The sequence below is a fragment of the Panthera pardus genome, unplaced genomic scaffold (genome assembly GCF_024362965.1).
Source record: "Panthera pardus isolate Hobbes unplaced genomic scaffold, ASM2436296v1 HiC_scaffold_19, whole genome shotgun sequence".
NCBI classification, from domain to species: domain Eukaryota; kingdom Metazoa; phylum Chordata; class Mammalia; order Carnivora; family Felidae; genus Panthera; species Panthera pardus.
Genome location: NW_026526754.1, coordinates 23,717,686 through 23,735,088, shown reverse-complemented (window position 1 = coordinate 23,735,088; position 17,403 = coordinate 23,717,686).

Genomic DNA, 17,403 nt, shown 5'->3' with positions numbered 1-17,403 from the left:
TCTCCTACATTGCCATGACCTGTCCCATTATGGTCTCAAGATAGCTGCTGCATCACCAGACATCACGTCGGCATTCAGAAGAGGAAGGAAGAAGGGCTCCAGGACTGCGACAGCTGGGTCTGTGTCATTTAATCAGGAAAGCAAACGGTTTCCCAGGAGTGTTCCAAAAGATTCTATTTACAGGCGGCCAGGGAGAAGCGGGTAGGAAGACCCCGGCAAGCGCACACGTCCGTGGTGACGGCTACAGTCCCCTTCCCAAGTTCCTGAATGCGTTTCGGCAGGTCTTGGTGGACCCACGGCAGGAAGCGGGATATGGTGGCTTCCAGAGCGCGTCTCCAAAGTTTTCCGTGGGCTCGTGATGGCAGCTGTAAAATGAACTCGAGGACCTGCCCCCGGATCAGTGGGGCAGGTTCTGGGCTTTACTGGTGATTTCTCCCCCAAAACCCTCTCACTCTGCCTGGACTCATTCAGCGAACCTGGAGGTGAGGACACACATCCCACAGGCAGCGTGGGTCCCTGGTGGCGGCAGGAGCTACTGAGGACCCACTAGGCCACCCCTCCCCCCCGACGCCCGCGTGCTCACAACATACCTGGGAAATAGCTGACACTTTCGAACCCTCGAAGGCTGGTTCTCCCAGGGAGCTGGCGTCTTGTGGGAACCACAGAGAGGGACAAGGCGAGACCCCTGCCCTCCACAGGGACACAGCTCCCAAGTGTCGGGCCCCTGCACTGTGCAGGCTGTGTACTACTCTGATTGCGGCTGGGTGACACCGGGCAGGTGACTGGACCTCTCTGAATCTCATTCCCTGGCCTGTGAGGGCCACGGGGAGGATCACGCGTGGAAGGGGCGTGGGAGGGTCCGGGCACACACAGCACACCGAGCGCCAGCTTTTACCTGCTTGTCACCCTTTCCGAGGCACGCAGGCCGCACCAAGGCTCAGTGTCTGCATCTGACCCCGCGGGGGCGCCACACACAGCCGGGGTGGAGGGTGAGTCAGTTGGAGCCACGTTCTTCGCTCACGCTCTCAGAGCGAGCCTCGCGCGACGCCGCTGAGGGCGGCCTCTGGGTCCCAGCTTAACGCCCACCCGCCCCCCCCCCCCCCCCCCCGGCTCCGTCCCACGTCTTCTCCGCGAGTGTCTGTCTCTGGATGGAAGCCACGGAAGGGGCCCACGAGCCGCACCTGCTGGGCCTGGCTGGGAGGGCTGACGGGGCAGAGCAGCGGGTGCTGTGGCCGCCAGGACCCTCCGTGCGCACCAGCTGCTTCTCTGCACGCGCGACCGCAGCGAGCCCCACGACTAGGCTGGGAGGTGGTGTCCACCTGCAGCAGCCCAGTTCGCAGGTGGGGAGACTGAGGCCCCGAGCAGCAAAACCGCTTGCCCAGGGCCCCACAGCCAGTTTGAAAGTCAGCCTGAGGCCTGATGTCAGGGAGGAGCACCGGGCACCGGACCGACCCAACGGACCTGTGGCCCCTCCCCCCAGGTCCTGTCCCGGAGCTTTGAGGGGAGGCTGGGGGGCCGAGGCAGCTTCCCTGCGGTGCGGTGCTTAGGGGCACCTTTCTCATGTTCCCCCAAGCCCCGGCAGCCCCACCGTCCCCAGGGGGAGGTGAGAACCTGGGAATTCTCTTATCTCTGCCCAGCAGGATGCGTCCTGTGTTGTGGCCCCACCAAGGTTTCCAAGCTCCGTGATGAGCTTGCAGATTTCTGCCTGCGATGGCTTGGCTGCCCTGTGGCCGGGCGCCCCGTGGCCCTGGCCTTTTCAGCTGCTCCTGGCCCTTGGATCCTCTGGCAGGCCGGTCCCAGCGGACAGCGGTGTGAAATGCAGGGGTGAATTCCTGCCCTCAGCGTTTCCGCCCATTCTTTGTGCAGAGGCAGCCTGTGGGTTCCCTGCCAGGGCCGGGGGGCCTGTGGTGGACGCAGTGCCCTGCGTGGCCCTCGGGGGCGCTGTGCAGGCAGGCGAGGGCAGGACAGGCCTGCCTGCCTGGGCTGGGCTGGGTTTCCGTCCCTCCTTTCCCATCACTGCCACTTCTGAGAGGCGCTGTCATCCAGCTGGGAGCAGATGGAAAGCGTGTAATTAATGCAGTTCTGTGCTGCAGTGTGGCCGGTGGTCTCAAGCCCGCCTCCAGGGACGGCTGTTTGAAAATGCAGATTCTCATGGGGCGCCTGGGTGGCTCGGTCGGCTGAGCGTCCGACTCCGGCTCAGGTCATGATCTCATGGTCCGTGAGTTCGAGCCCACGTCTGGCTCTGTGCTGACAGCTCGGAGCCTGGAGCCTGCCTTGGATTCTGTGTTTCCTCTCTCTCTGCCTCTCCCTTGCTCGCACTCTGTCTCTCTCAAAAATAAATAATCACAGGGGCACCCGGGTGGCTCGGTCGGTTAAGCATCTGACTTCGGCTCAGGTCATGATCTCACCGTTCATGAGTTTCAGCCCCGCGTCGGGTTCTGAGCTGACAGCTCGGAGCCTGGAGCCTGCTTCGGATTCTGTGTCTCCCTCTCTTTCTGTCCCTCCCCTGCTCATGCTCTTTCTCTCTCAAAAATAAACATTAAAAAAATACTTTAGGGGCACGTGGGTGGCTCAGTCAGTTAAGTGTCCGACTTTGGCTCAGGTCATGGTCTCGCGGTCTGTGAGTTCGAGCCCCCTGTCAGGCCGTGTGCTGACAGCTCAGAGCCTGGAAGCCACTTCGGATTCTGTGTCTTCCTCTCTCTCTGCCCCTCCCCCACTTGCACTCTGTCTCTCTCAGAAATAAATATTAAAAATTTAAAAAAAAGCAGATTCTCAGGCCCATGGTTCAGAGTCAGGCTAGTTAGGCCTGGGGTCCCAGGAGGGACTGTTCACACCAGGCCCCAGGTCATTCTTGTGAGCAGGCTCGTCGGGAAATGTTGGCTGGCAGCTTGGTCGGCTCTGGAGTCAGGCCGAGTCAGGCTGAGTCTCAGCTTCGCTGCGCCTCCTGGTCTCTGCTTGTCCTAGAGCGTCTCAGAACCTCAGTCTCCTCCTCTACTGACTGGGGGTGATGTCACCTCTTACGGGGTTGTTGGGACAAAAGATTAATTCTTAATTCTTACTGTCCATAATGATGTTCAAAGACATGGCCTTCCTGGCAAAGTTTCTGATTGTCACGAGCACCGGACAGACCCCACCCAAGCGAGTCCAAAGCAGAGACCTTGAGCGTTCGGAGCCTTCTCTGAGGCCTCATTGCGGGACCAGTGCTATTTGCACTGCAAGTTCCCAGATGTTGGCAATAAAGAAGGGATTCAACTTCTTTGCTGTCCCCTGGGGTTCAGGAGCCCTGAATTGGGACACACTGTGTAGTCCTGGGGTTCTCAGGGCTGAGGGCTGACTCTTCTCAGAACGGTGCAGGCAAAGGGCGGGAGGGGCAAACACTCGCGTGTCCCCCGAGGAGGCTGCGCGACACTGAGCTCCCCTCCAGAAGCGCCCGCTGAGGTCGCGTCAGGCTGGGCTGCAGAGACGGTGCACACCAGGCCTCAGTTCCCTCCTGCGTAGGGTGGGGTGCTATAGCTCCCACTTACCCTCCCTGGAGGGCTCGGGCTGATGTGCACTATTTGAGGGTCAGCTGGCGGTCGAGGTGGTGGACACGCGCCCTCTTTCCCGGGCGAGAAAGCCGGAGGGGCCGGGAGGGACTGCTCACCTGGACCAGCACCTGGACCGCTGCTGAGGGGTGCAGCTGGCTTTGAATTTGGGCCTGTCAAGAGAGCCTCACCCCTGTCAAATCGGCAGGGAGGTGGCTGCAAAATTGTGGAAGAGACCTGAGTGGGCGGTGGGGGTGGGGGTGGGGGTGGGGGTGGGGCTCAGGTAGGTCCACTGTTTGTCAGCTCCATGGTCCTTTTTTTTTTTTATTGTTTTAAATGTTTACTTATTTTTGGGAGAGAGAGGGAGAGAGAGTGCAAGCAGGGGAGGGGCAGAGAGAGAGGGGGACGCAGAATCCGAAGCAGGCTCCAGGCTCTGAGCCGTCAGCATAGAGCCCGATGTGGGGCTCGAACTCATGAATCTTGAGATCATGACCTGAGCCACCCAGGCGCCCTGTCCCACGTTCCTTTCTCAGAATTGGTGTGAAGGGGAGCCCGGGGGGGGGGGTCCTCAGAGTTTTGGGGTCCTTGTCTTCTGTGAATTTTCGACTGTGTCACAGGGAATCCCCAAGTGCGATTCAGGGTTTCTGTTGACCCAAGGCAGGAAACTGCAGGCTTGGGTCTGGCTTTATGTTTATTGGCTTATGTTTTCCCAAAGCAGGGGCACAGTCCAATGCGGACTATGGTGGTCAGACCGAATGGCCTCGTGCTGTCTTCCTGAGGCTTTCTGGGGGGAGGAACACACACACACCTACACACATTCACACACGTTGATTCACATGCACACATAACACACGAGTGCACACACGTGCATGCACAGATCAGTTCACACGTATACCTACACACGCAAGCACACACGCAAGCACACACACGTGCACACACACATTTACACCCACCTACGCAGACATTCACACACACAGACACACACACACACAGACACACACACACACACACACACACACTCAGTAGGAGACCAACTTGGGTCTTAGAAACCAAGGCGTCCACCTCCCACCCCTCCGTCCCATGCTCCTTCCTTCCTCGTCTTGGGGACAGGGGTATCGTGGGTGTCCTCCAGGCCGGTTCCTGTTCAGATTCAAGCTCTGCCACCATGTGATCTCGGCCATGTTGCCGGGTGTCTCTGACCCTCAGTTTCTCGTCTACAAAGGGGCACTGTAACAGAACCCACCTCAAGGCTGGGTGCAGACTGGGCATGGGAGGTGTCTGGGGGAACGTGGGCGGGCCGCCAGGCTCGCAAAGCCACGAGCCCTTCCAGGCTGCATGGCCACTACCGTCCCCTGCCCAGCTCTCTTCCGACGCCTGGGGTCAGGCGTCACCAGCCTGGCATTCTGTCCGCCTTTCCCGGGAGCGTGTCACTGTGTCCTTCTGGGGAAACTAACACGTGTTACCTGTTACTACATGTCTCGTTTCAACTTAGGGGTAAACGGGGGCCCTGCTCTCAGAGGCAGGTCTGTAGACAACGTCTTCTTGAGGAACTAGTGTGCCTTATTCACTCCCAACCTGATGGAGCCCACTGCAGCCAGCCGGGCACTGGGTAGACCCAAGCCCCGCCCACCAGGGCCACGTGATGATGGGGAGGATGAGGACATGAGGCGGTGAGCAAGGAGGTGTGTGGGAAGCATCTGTGGTCACCAAGCACTGTGGGCCACGTGCCCTCCTGGACATGGGGACAGAAGGGTGAACGGGAAGGCTCCAGCACCCCAGCGGGGAGGGTGCAGAGTGACCCCTGTAGTGAGGAGCTGTTGTCCTCCAGGCAGACGCGGGAGAAAGAGGGGCCCACGCTAAGGCTCAGAGGCAAGAGCTTCCTGAGCGTCTGGGGCCGCAGGTGCCGTGGCTTTAGCGGAGCTCCGTGGACGGCAAGGTGGGTCAGACAGTGACCTCCCAGCTGAACACTGGACTGGCTGGAGCTTCTAAGACAGGCGGGTTTCTTGTAAGCATCTAATTACAGGTGGCTTCTGAGTCCTGGAATTGTCACCAGGAACCCCCAGCTCATACTGAAATGGAGCCATCACATGCTGGATGATGTCACCACTGGAATGAATTACTTGTGTATTTAAGGCCTTGTTCCTTAGGATGTTCTAGCACTGAATTGTTTACAGAGTAGGCTGCCTTCCCCGGGAGTGGGGACCAAGAGGGAAACCTGCCTAAGGATGGCCTTCTTGGGCATCTCTTCACATTAAAAGTCTATGCCGTCATTGCTTTGCATTCCGTAGTATATGCAGAGGGACTTCAGAAAGCCATTGTGTCCCTCCCATTACGTTAGCACAAATGATGATGTTTCTATACTTCATGTTTATCTTGGGCCTTCTTACAGTCTCCTTATTTGAAAAGTCAAGTTGACCTTAAGGTGATAGATGACAACCTGAAACACAGTCCCTCTTCCTAAATGTCAGTCATTCACACCTTAGTAAGAATGGCAACACAATCTTAAGAGGAGGTTTTCAGTGACAACCTAAGGTGAGACCATTACAACCCAGGATCTCCATGAGAGTCAAGAAGAGGGAACAGTGATATCCCCCAAAGAGTCAAATATAATGAGGAGATTGGAAGAAAGACATCTCGCCAGTTTCCCCGTTGGGTCTTACTCTCCCATGGTTTTCTGGTTTGTGGTCTGCTCTAACCAGGCCCTGGCAGAGATCAGGGACAAGATTCTCCTATGGAAACTTCTCTCCCTGGCCAAGAGCTCAAGTGTCTTGTTCCTTCCTCCATCAGCCAGTGTTGCAATCCCTTGCAGAGAAGGCTTCTGATCTGTTCTGGTCTCTGTGTCTTTCCCTTTTCTTCAGATCGCCAGGGCACTGAGAATATCAGCGCGTGGGCTGTGCTGGGAACATTTGGCATTTTCCAAACCCTTGTGCAAATCCTTAAACTTTGTTCCATACATATAACATGTTATCTTGTGTGCATATCACGTTTTTAATTAGTTAAATAATTAAGTAACTGTACCCGTTCTGCTTCTCGCCTAGGCTCAAATCCCAGTTCTGCCACTTGTTGGCTGTGTGACTTTGGGCAGATAACTTAACCTTTCTGCACCATGGTTCTCTAATCTACAAATGGGAGATAAAAACAGCACCTAGGCTGTGTGGGGATTCAATTAGTGAATTTGTGTCAAGCCCTAGGAAAGGTGCATCGTGTGTGCATGTGAGCTCCATAACTGGTAGAGGACTTCGCCCCATGCTGGGAAAGACCAATTTGACTTTTTCAGAACAGACAGTAGGATGTGATCCTTTGCAGCGTGAGATCGTTTCTTCTCTGTGCCGACAGCTTCACGGGGAGTTTCTCTGGCTTGTTTATATGCAGAGGGCCTGGGCAGCTCTGTGGCAGCAGGGTGATCCCCATGTTGGGGTGCCCACCTGTTGGTGCTGATGGGGGAGGCAGGACCAGAAACACTTCCTCCCGGGTGGGCTGCCCCGGGGCAGACGGCCCCCGGACAGCAGCCTTGGAGGTAGTCGGTGAGGTCTGAGCCTCTGGTTTGCTGGGATCTGGCTCCTGGAAGAGTCCGCCCGAGTTCTCGGGGCTGCTCAGCCCCCCAGATGCACTCTTGGATCTCTCAGGGCGTCTGTGATTTCCCCGGGTCGGCCTCTGGGGGCCTGTGCATGGGGGCCCTTCCGTGTGTGGGGGGGACACATGCCATTTGTCAGTGGCATGGGGTGACTCACTGGGCACCCCTCGAAGATTGCTTACAGAGTTCAAGGCTGGTCGCCCGGGCACTCATTATCAGATCTAATTGTGGGCTCGGATTTCACAAACCGGGGGGCTGTGCAGGTGGAGGACGGGCTGCAAAGGTCATGCCTAAAAGCTTATTAAACCACTGGTGTGAAAGGTAAGACCATCTGGATGCCATTTGACAACTTAAGCGGTAATTACACCATTTGGCGCAGGAATTAGAGAGAGTGGTGGCTTGCACTGCGGCGGGGACGGCCTGGCTCCGAGGGGGTGCTTCCTTTGGGGCGAGCCCGTCCTGGCATCTGCGGGTCCCCGTCCGCGCTGCGGCTCCTGGGTTCTCGGCCGAGCCCCTCCCCCGCCGGTGGAGCGCAGGGCGGGGTGCGGCTGGCCTTGCTCCCCTGCTGCCCCGCGGCCCCCTGGGATAACCAGGAGCACCTGCTTCCCAGCGGCCGCCCGGGGAGGGAGGCGGGGGCGGCTTCCAGCAGAGCTCCACCCCCAGCAATATGGAAGCGTTTAGCAGGCTTTGCACCAGGCAGGGTAGCTGAGACCTGAACCTTCAAATTACAGCCATTCCCGGCCGAGGAAAAGTAAATAAACAGTTCACAGCTGCAGCCAACTCGGCCCAGGACTGGCTATCTCTTCTGATTGCGGGACGAGTAATTAAGTGGGAAATGTGAGCCCTCAGCGTCAGGGAGAGATGATAAAGGTCTGGGGGCAGTAAATCCCCCCAGCTCTGGAGACCTTCCGATTAACCCGCGCAGGGCCGGCGGGGGCAAAGCCGGAGCAGGAGCGCCTGTAGAGCGGTTGTCAGTGACTAACTGAAAGCTGCCGTCTCACTGTGCCTTGTTAGGGGACAGGATTTGTGTGACTGTGGATTCCCCACCAGCGCGCCCGAGAAAACACCTCAGAACGGGTGCTGTCTGCTTTAACCCATTGTCCTGGACCGAATCGTGTCCCTGAAAAGTTCACGTTGCAGTCTCAACCCCCGGGACCTCGGGATGGGACTGTGCTTGGAGACAAGGCCTTTGAAAAGGTGCTTAAGGAAACCAAGTCAGTGGGGTGGGCCCTGGTGCCCTTAGGACAGAAGAGATGGGGACACAGACACGCACAGAGGGAGGGCTGTGGAGGATGGAGGGGCACGGCCATGTGCACGCCCAGCAGAGAGGCCTGGGGAGAAGCCAGCCCTGCCCACGCCTGGATCTCAGACTTCCAGCCTCCCGGGCTGGGGGCGTAAGTCCCTCAGCCGCCCAGCCTGTCGTGCTTTGTTTGGGCAGCCGGAGAAAACGGTGCCCCGATCTCTGTGCACCGAGAGCAGCATGTGCCTTAGAGCGAGAGCTGACGGGTGGGGGGCGACCCAGCCGGAGCCAGACCCCTGCAGGCGCGCACTCACCACGGCAACGGCGTCTCCAGTCGCGCATGTGGAAGCAGAGGGCTGGGGAGGCTAAGCCAGGAGCCCAGGCCACACAGCTGGGACCCGTGGGGGAACCCGCCGCCGAGAGTTGGGGTTCTCAAACCTGGCTGCACGGAGTGGCCTGGCAAGTCTTAGAAAGCAGGGGTTCCTGGGCCCCACCCCAGACAGAGAGGTGCTGGACCTGGGTAGCGGTTTCCAAGGTACCCTGGGGGATTTTCACGTGTGGCCAGGGTTCAGGGCCGTTGGTTCATACCTAACCTTGCTGGAGTTCCTTTGTCAAAAGCAGCGGCACAGCAGGGGCTCACGTCCTGTCTTCATTCCCATTTTTCTGTGAAAGATGTGGGGTCCTCCTCCACGGTCAGCCGGCTTGTCTCTACTACCAGCGCTACCTCTGGAGCCCAAGTGCCTGGGTTCGAATCCCAACTCAATAGCTTAGGTGTAGCTGTGTGACCTGAGGCAAGTCACTTGACCTCTCTGGGCCTCAGTTTTCTCATCTGTAAAATGTGTCTAATCAGAGTAACTACCTCCTAGGGTCGTTATCAACCACATTAATGTTTGCAAAGCACCTGCACGTGGACAGTGCTAGTAAAACGTTTGTTACGAACAAACTGTCTCATATATTTGCCCCTGGATGGTAGGATGCTGGAGAGTGGGGGGTAGGAATGGGAGACGGAAACCTAGTATGACCAGTTCTATGTCTCCCCCAGGGCACCGAGGGGGCTTCAGGGAATCTTGGTGGGAGGGGACAGGGCACCATCTGTCCAAGGTGTCCACCACCTGCCCTCACCCCACCCACAGTGTGAGGGGCATTGTGACAGCTGTCTCGTTCTGTTCGTGTGGAAACCATGATTTTCAGGGTCCGGAGGCCATAGAGGGATGCACACACGAAATCTGTGATGTCACCAAAATGTGGTTTCTCTGCGGACGTTGAGGTCCGATCCCAGAGCAGGGTGGGCCTTGCCTGGTGCGAGTGCCGACCGGGTTCCAGACAACGCTGGTGGCTCGCGTTCTCTGCGTCGCATACCCTTTCGCCTTCTGTACCGAATGCCTATCCCTTTTGTAATAAAACATTTTTAAGAATTTGTTTTTGATGTTTTATTTTTGAGAGAGAGAGAGAGAGACAGAGCACGAGCCGGGGGCGGGGGGCAGCGAGAGAGGGAGACAACAGAATCGGAAGCAGGCTCCAGGCTCCGAGCCGTCGGCACAGAGCCCGACGCGGGGCTCAAACTCCCAGACCATGAGATCGTGGCCTGAGACCTTGTCTTGGCGGCTGATTACCCCCCCTTCCGTAGTAGTAGAATGTCAAACCAGGTCCCTCGCCACTCAGAAGAAAGCCCGTGTCCCCAGCCTCCCCTGCCGCTGTGGTGTGCGTGCCCCAAGCCCTGGCCCAGGAGCCGTGAAGTCTCCAGAGCGGGCCTGTAAGGTGAGGGGCAGGCCGTCCTCTTGCCCCTTTGTCCCCGCCCAGTGGCTGGATGTGTCGCCATGTGGATGGACCCACAACGTACGGGAAGGAGGAGCCCTGGTGATTTTGGAGAATAGATCTCAAGACCTTGTGTGAGAAGAGTGCATGTACCAACACCTCGTTTCAGCCGCTGACACTCGGTTTCTCTTAAGCGCAGTGGAAGGCGCTTTCATGGTGGGGCTAGAGCAGTGGCCAGGAATCCCCACCAGAGCTGCTCTCTGGCATAATCTGGGGAGTCAGTCCTGGGCGTTCAGCCTCTAACCCTGCTGCTGACGCTCCCGGAGATAACGCAAGCCATCCTCCGAGGCGGCTCGCCCTGAGTTCAGCCAGGTGAACTTCAGTTACGCGGGAATAATGCCCTTGTCTACAGCCTGATAGGTCATGGGACAAACTCTGACGTTTTCCTGGAGAGCCACAGGCAGCCCGGTTTGAGGACTGGTCTGCGGTCACACGGGCAGGACATTCAGGACCAGGGCTCGGAAGCAAGTGCACGGGCCGGACCTTCTCTCTGGGAGTTCTCGTCTACGCTGAGGAATGGTGTGGGTCTGGAGAGACGCTGCAGCCAAGGTGTAGACCTCTAACCTCTTCCCCGTCCTACCAGCCACCTGGGGGAATTTGCACCCTGGGGGAGCCCCGCTGTGGTTTCTCCGGCCCTGGGAGCTTGGGCAGTCTCTCGGGTCCCGGGGCAGCTGCGGGTCTCGTGGAAAAAGGCTTCTCCCCTTCTTAGCGCCGTGGGGGTGTGTCTCTGGACTTCCCCGGGACATCGTCACAGTTCTGGATTGGGGCCCGGGGGTGGGCAAGGGCCAGGGACCGGCTCTGACAGGCACCGCCGTGCTGTCCCACCGTTCCCTGGACCCTGGCGCATCCCAGACGCAGCAAAGCCAGTTTCCGTCGGGGTTTCTGTTGCTCGCCACTGTGGCGTCTTAGCTGGGGGGTTGGCGTGGGCGTTCGCCATCTGCGCGTCTCCTCTGCAGGAGTGCTGTCAGGATTCTCAGAGCTGTCACTTCTCTGCACCCTCCTGACTCTGACTTCCATCAGCCTTTGCTTCTAGAAGGCTCCATCTGCTTGTGCACGAGACACGTTTTCTTCTGTTTCTGATGCTACCCACAGTGAACAGGATAGAATCGGGTTGCTTTTCATTCCAAAGGGGGTCTCTCATCATTGCTGGGGTCATGCAGACGGGGAGCCCCTCACTCCTAGATCTGGGAGCTCCAGTTCCCCATCCTGCAGAGGCCAGTCCCTCCCAGGGTCCCAGAGAGCCCCCCCTGCTAGTGGAGCCGGGGTGTCCCCGTGCCCTCTTTGCCTCAGCTCCTGCCCCCTGATGCCCCTTTCTCTTCCGGGGAAATGGTCCAGTCCCTCCCTTCTCCACGTCTCTCTTGGTGACACTGAGCTGTGTTGAGACCCCACTCAGGCTTTTCCGGCTCCTCCTCGACCCTCGTGGGAGCAAAAAAAGACAAGTTTGCATCTGGTCCTTGAGTCGGCTTCTTACTAGCGGTGAGGGCTCAGGAACGCTGCTTACAATCCCTGCACCCCACTTCCCATGTTTGCAAAACAAGGATCAAAACTAGTCTCCCAAACTGGGGTCGTTTTGAGGGTCTCACGAGATCTTGGCTGATAGGAGGTCCTGTGGGAGGTCACCGATGGGGCAGGACCAGGTGAGGTGAGGGAGCCCCAGCTGAGTGATCTTGGAGGTTCGAGGTCCAGGGCAAGACGAGATGGGGGCCTTGCTGAGACGTTGTGACGAATTCCAAGTTGCCCCCAGCAGAGCATTGGACCGAGTGCAGGGTCCTTCTGAGCGTGGGCCCCTGCACCTTCTCACACACGCCAGATCCTGACCTGCAAAGGCTTAGGAAGTGGCTGGCGAGAAGCAATTGTTCGTTCGCTCTGGAACCTTTGCTTGTCAATCCAGGACCCAAGGGCAGCCGTGTCCAGACATCGCTCTCCAGTGCCGGAGGCCCGCCTGGTGCCTGAGAGATGCTCCGTGTAGGGAAGGGGCACGCCCGTGGGACAGTCTCCCCTTGAGTCCTGACCAGGGACTGGCCCAAGGGTCGCAACCCCTTGTAACTGGAAACAGCTGACTCCTGGCTCTGGCTTCCAAAGTGGGCGGCCCGCCCGGCAGGAGGGCCTCGCACAGACAGACCCGTGGACGTCATTGCGGAGGGGATTTTTATGCAAGCGGGTGCAGGGCCATGAAGCTGTCAGGGCGGACCCCGCTCTGTCGCCCCCTTCCTGCCGGTCCCTGTCGTCTTGCCCTGAGAATGCCCAGCCTCCCTGGGCTCTGCGGTGACCTCTTTTGCGTCCACGGGCAAGGCCGGGGCGCAGCGGGCACACTCCGCCGGTCGCATCTTGCCACTTGGTGCCAACAGTGCTTCCAGGTTAAGCACCTCATTAGGGTAATAAATGGGGTGAAAAAACAGTATTTCAGTGTATTTTTTCCTGGGGTATCATGACAGATTGAGGGCCTGTGGCTTGAGTCACCGGGATGATCCCAGCTCCTGTGACCCCGAGCCCGGGGAGCAAACGGCCAGGCTGCAGACTTCCCCGCTTGGCCCGGCCTCTCTCCCTTGCCGTCCTGCCAGCGGCACCTGTGGGAACGTCGGGCCCACAGGAGCCAGGCCCCGAGAGCGTGTGGGGGCCTCGTAGATCCCAGGGGAGCCCGGCCCACGGCCGGCCGAGCTGTGTGGGGATGGGCTTCTTCCTCCGGCCGACAGGGGTGTCTTGGAGCCTGGCGCCTCACCGGTCCTTCTGGAAGAGTGGCCGCGTGGCTGCCGTGTGAGGGACGGCAAAATAAGACGGACGTTATACCTGTGTCTGCTCTCCACCCACCCACGGTCCACGTTCAGAAATCAAATCAGCCCCGGAGCCAGGACGCTTGTCACTGTAAGCACTGACACCAGCACTCACTCTCGGAGCGCTTTTCCTAACAGCTCTGCGTAATCACAATGGTGAAAACACCTCCCGCTACGTGCCTGCCAGGGCCTGCATAGAGCGACTCTTTAAACCCTAAACAGCAACCCTACAGGGGAGGCGCTGTTGTATCATCCCAGTTTTCAAACAAGGAAATGAGGTCCAGAGAGGTGAAGTGACTTGCCCAAGGTCACACGGGTAGTAAGTGTCCAGGCCTAGAATTTTCCTTGGTGAGTCTCCCTCTGCAGCCCATGCTTTCAACCACTAACACACTATGTCTACAGCATTCAAGCAATATTTGGGGCAAGAATGTACCGTCAATCATATCACTAGAGGCCGGTGCTCAGAAGGGAAAGGAGCAGGTTCTCCAGGGGGCTTTCTGGGGCAACCGATGAGCCCGGCCTCTAGACTTTGGCAAAAACAAGTAAAATTAAATAAATTAACAAATAAAAAATAATCCAATAATCTTCTAGTAAGACGATTAGGTGGCATTTGTGGATTTATGTTCTACAACTCATCTGGGACTTACTCTGTATACTTACTCTGCACTCTGCTGCCCCGGGGCCTTTGCATATACTGTTCCTTGTGCTCGGCACACTCCCTTAAATCCTCCCCCTCCCCTGGGGCTTTAGTGCTCATGCTTTGGATCACTGCTTAAGTGCTCCTTCCTCAGAGCCCCCGCTGTAGGGTTCAGTCACCCCATTTTATGCCCCACAGCACTGGGCACGTCTGTGATTTGTAAGGTCCTGGAACACGAGGACCGTGGCTGCCCAGTCTGTTGATGTGTCCCTCGCCTGTGGACCCGTGGGTGTGTAATCTGTATTTGTTAGGTGCTTAATAAGTCAGTGAATAAAGACAGGAATTGTGCTTGTGCTAAGGGTAGCCCCAGTTTGCAGCTGGAGTAGAGCGGTGGGTGTTCTTGGGCCTGGGGCTGTTTTCATCAGGCCCAGACACACAGCCCCCCAGGAACCCCCCGGGCGGCCACGTGGGGCTTGCTCTGTAGCAGGATCTATCGCTGTGAGACACAGTGCCGTGGGGCTTAGGGGCTCCGGGTCCAAGTTCAAGTGACCGAGTCCTGCGCCAGAACCTGTCCGTGTCATTTCCGTGTCCCAGCGAGGCGTGTGCCTGTCCGCACGTGAAACCGAGCAGAGTGTCACGTCTCCTTAAGGCCCAGAGCCCCACTGCTGCCTCCCCTCACACCCACGCATCCGTGCAGTCGTTGATGAGGACGCATGTTCTAGTGTGTCCTTCCTCCCTTGGGATTCTTAGCCACCTGATGGCAGAGCACAATCGGTCGCCGTCGGGTGGAGACACGGTGATCGTGAGGACAGCTGCCCGCCGGCGGCCCGTGCGTGCTGTCCCAGCGTCCGCCTCCATGAACACAGACACAGCCACAGTGAGGGCTCCCAAGGGAGGGGGGGTCGCTCCCGTGTCACAGACGGGGGGACACGGACTCAGGGACCACAAGTAGCTTGCCCAAACTCACACAGCCCGTCAGTGGGCGATTTAACTCAGATCCAGCCGCAGGCTGGATGCTTACACATTAGGGAGAATTTTTCATAAAACAGAACTATAAAATATCTGGCATTTTTCATAGCATTCTGCTGAAAAGCCTTACTTTCTGTGTTAGCTTGGGCGGCTGTAACAGAGCATCACGGCCTGGGTGGCGCGCACACACACACACACACACACACGCACGCACACACACACCAGCGTTTCCCAAGATGTGTTTGAAGCCCATCCTGTGAAAGGAACCAATATGTATCTCACGGAGGAAGAAGGTTTTGTTTAAAAAGTCAAATAAAATATGCTCGTGAAATAGCATGTTAAACAAGTGGAGTAGGTTTCCTCGGGGCAGGATTTCCTGGAGCCACGAATGCGCTGATGTGATTTGTCAACCTCTAAGGCGGTCTTAGAGCAGGCGGGGGTCAGCAGACTTCGTCTACAAAGAGCTGCTGACGAGTACTCTAGGTTTTGTGGGTCACGTGGTCTTTGTGGTTGCAGCCTAAAGCGGCAGTGAGTGGGTGTGGCCCTGTTCCAATAAAACTTTATTTACAAAACGATGGTGAGCCGTTTGGCCCCTGGGCCGTAGTTTGCTGTGGAGCATGAAGTATTTCCCAAACGTTTTGGAACGTGCCCTTCTTCCAAGGAGCGTTTACGGCCCGCGGAACAGCCCCTTCACCCAAAGCCCTCGACCCCCAGTCCTCGGGCACCTTCTCCCTGTTCCATGTCCGTTGTTCCTGCCAATGCCGTTGGACAGCGGGATACTGTTCCCTGGACCGGGACAAATCATCTGGATTCCCGTTCAGACTTTACCCAAGTGGTCCAAACCACTCTGGGCTGGGCCGTCGTGTGAGTTTTCAGTGCTTCTTGGGTTCAGCAGAACTTGAGATGCACTCTGACGCACGTTATCGCAGTGTATCGAGTAACTCCGGGGAAATCACACGGTGCGGAAAGACTACTCTTTCTTCTTTCAGATTAGCGCTTTTCACCTGTCCCTCTGGTGTGTGTGCGCACGTGCGTGTGTGTTTGACAAGGGTGAAGGGGGAGGTGGGTAGAAGGGTTCCAGTGCACGAGGGGGCGTTTAATAAAGGTTTACATTCGTCAGCTACTTTCACGTACGTGTAAAAGGTGTTTAGTCTTCGTGTTCAAGCCGATGGCTCTAATTCATTTTGGATGGAGAGTTTTGGAAAAGGGGGACTGTTTGTATTAAGATGCACGTGGATATAGTCTTTCAAGGTCCAAAATCTGTGCTGACTTGGTCCAAAACACAACCGCATCTGCTTATGTCTGGTTTTGACTCCTCCAAAAATGTCCTGAATTCCAGACAACCTCTTGGGCTTAGAAATAAAAGTCATTAATCCTGCATTTGAATTTAATATTTGAAATTTTATCCTAATCTTTTTTTCTTCCACATGAATTAACTTTTGAAAAGTTGGAAAGAAACATTAAGAGGTTTTTTTTTTTTTTTCCTTTTTTTTTTCTTTTTTAAGGGAACATTCTTAACAAAAGGGTATAAAATTAAACTGGGCTTGACCTTTGGGGTTTAGCAGATTTTCCACCTGGTCTGAGCAGGAAATGAACTTCGCAGTGGGAAGGCCTGCTCTCCCACTTCTGGAAAGGGATGTGGCGTTCGCTCTGGAGGTGGAGGGCTCCTGGCAGAGCAGGAGCAAGGGCTCCTCCCTGACCATTCATTGATACGTGCTGAGATGGGGCGTCCGGGAGACAGCCTGTTCAGAGAAGGGCTCCAGCCAGCCCGTTCGTATCATCTGAAATATGTAAGCCACCCCGCACCCCCACCAAAATTACACATAATTGTGCAGGAATCTTGGGCATGGGTGGGTGGCTCTATTGAGTTTCATCAGCCCAGGGCAAGCTTCTTTCTGGCATGAGGGCTGTGAGCCTGGGGAACAGGCCAGCCACCCAGGTATTCCAAATGATCTTGTGGAAGAGAACGAATCTGGGAAGGGAAGGGTCTGGGAGCCTGCTGGTGGGTGGGATGTGGGGTGCTGGAGGGGAGAGAAGAGAGAGGAGGTCCATGGGGGGCTTGGGATGTGGGTGCTCTTGGAGCCGGGATTTGGGGAGTACGTTTTGGCTTCTGTCACAGAGAGTTGGGGGCAGAGGATGGGTCCCCTTGTTTGGGGTTCTTGCCTGTCGGCCACAACATGGCTCAGAGGGTCTGTGAATTCCAGAAGCCTGGGCTTGGATCCTGGCCCCACTTTTTATGGAGTGAGAGACTTTGGGCAAGTCTCAATACCTCTCCTAGCTTCAGTCTCCTCATGTGTAAAATGGGAATAAAATAGCACCTTCCTCGGAGGGCTTCCGTGAGATGACACATTTCCTTGTCAGCGTGTGGGGGGCGGGCACCAGGGATGTGCTTGGAAAGCAACCCCCTCCTATAACTCGAGAATGTTTCTATTCTTGAGATGACCGTGCTGGCCAAGGCAAAGGAGGGGCTGGCCCCGTCCCCTTCCACCACCCTCTGCCCTTTCTGTGACTCACTTTTCCTTTCAAGGGTGGTCTCTGCTCCCTGCCCTGTGATGTCACTGCCTGACAATGCGGGGCGCAGGCAAGGGGAGGCAGAAGGGGCGCTCGCCGTGATCTCTCCGCGGCCAGGCTCGAGCTCCCCAGGGGCAGCGCCGGCTCAGCTCAGAGCCGCAGGCTCCCTCCCGGCGGAATTTACGATTCCCTTGGCCAGCGCCGGTTTGCTCCTCCAGAAATGAGACAAAGCCAGCAGCAGCAGAAGCTGAGGAAAGCCCTGGCTTCCCTCCTTTTTCCCTCTTTTCCTCCCAACGGATGATCCGCCCGGCTGCGGATGGGGGGCGGGGGCCGCCCGACCGTGTGGGGCCTCTGTTTCTTCA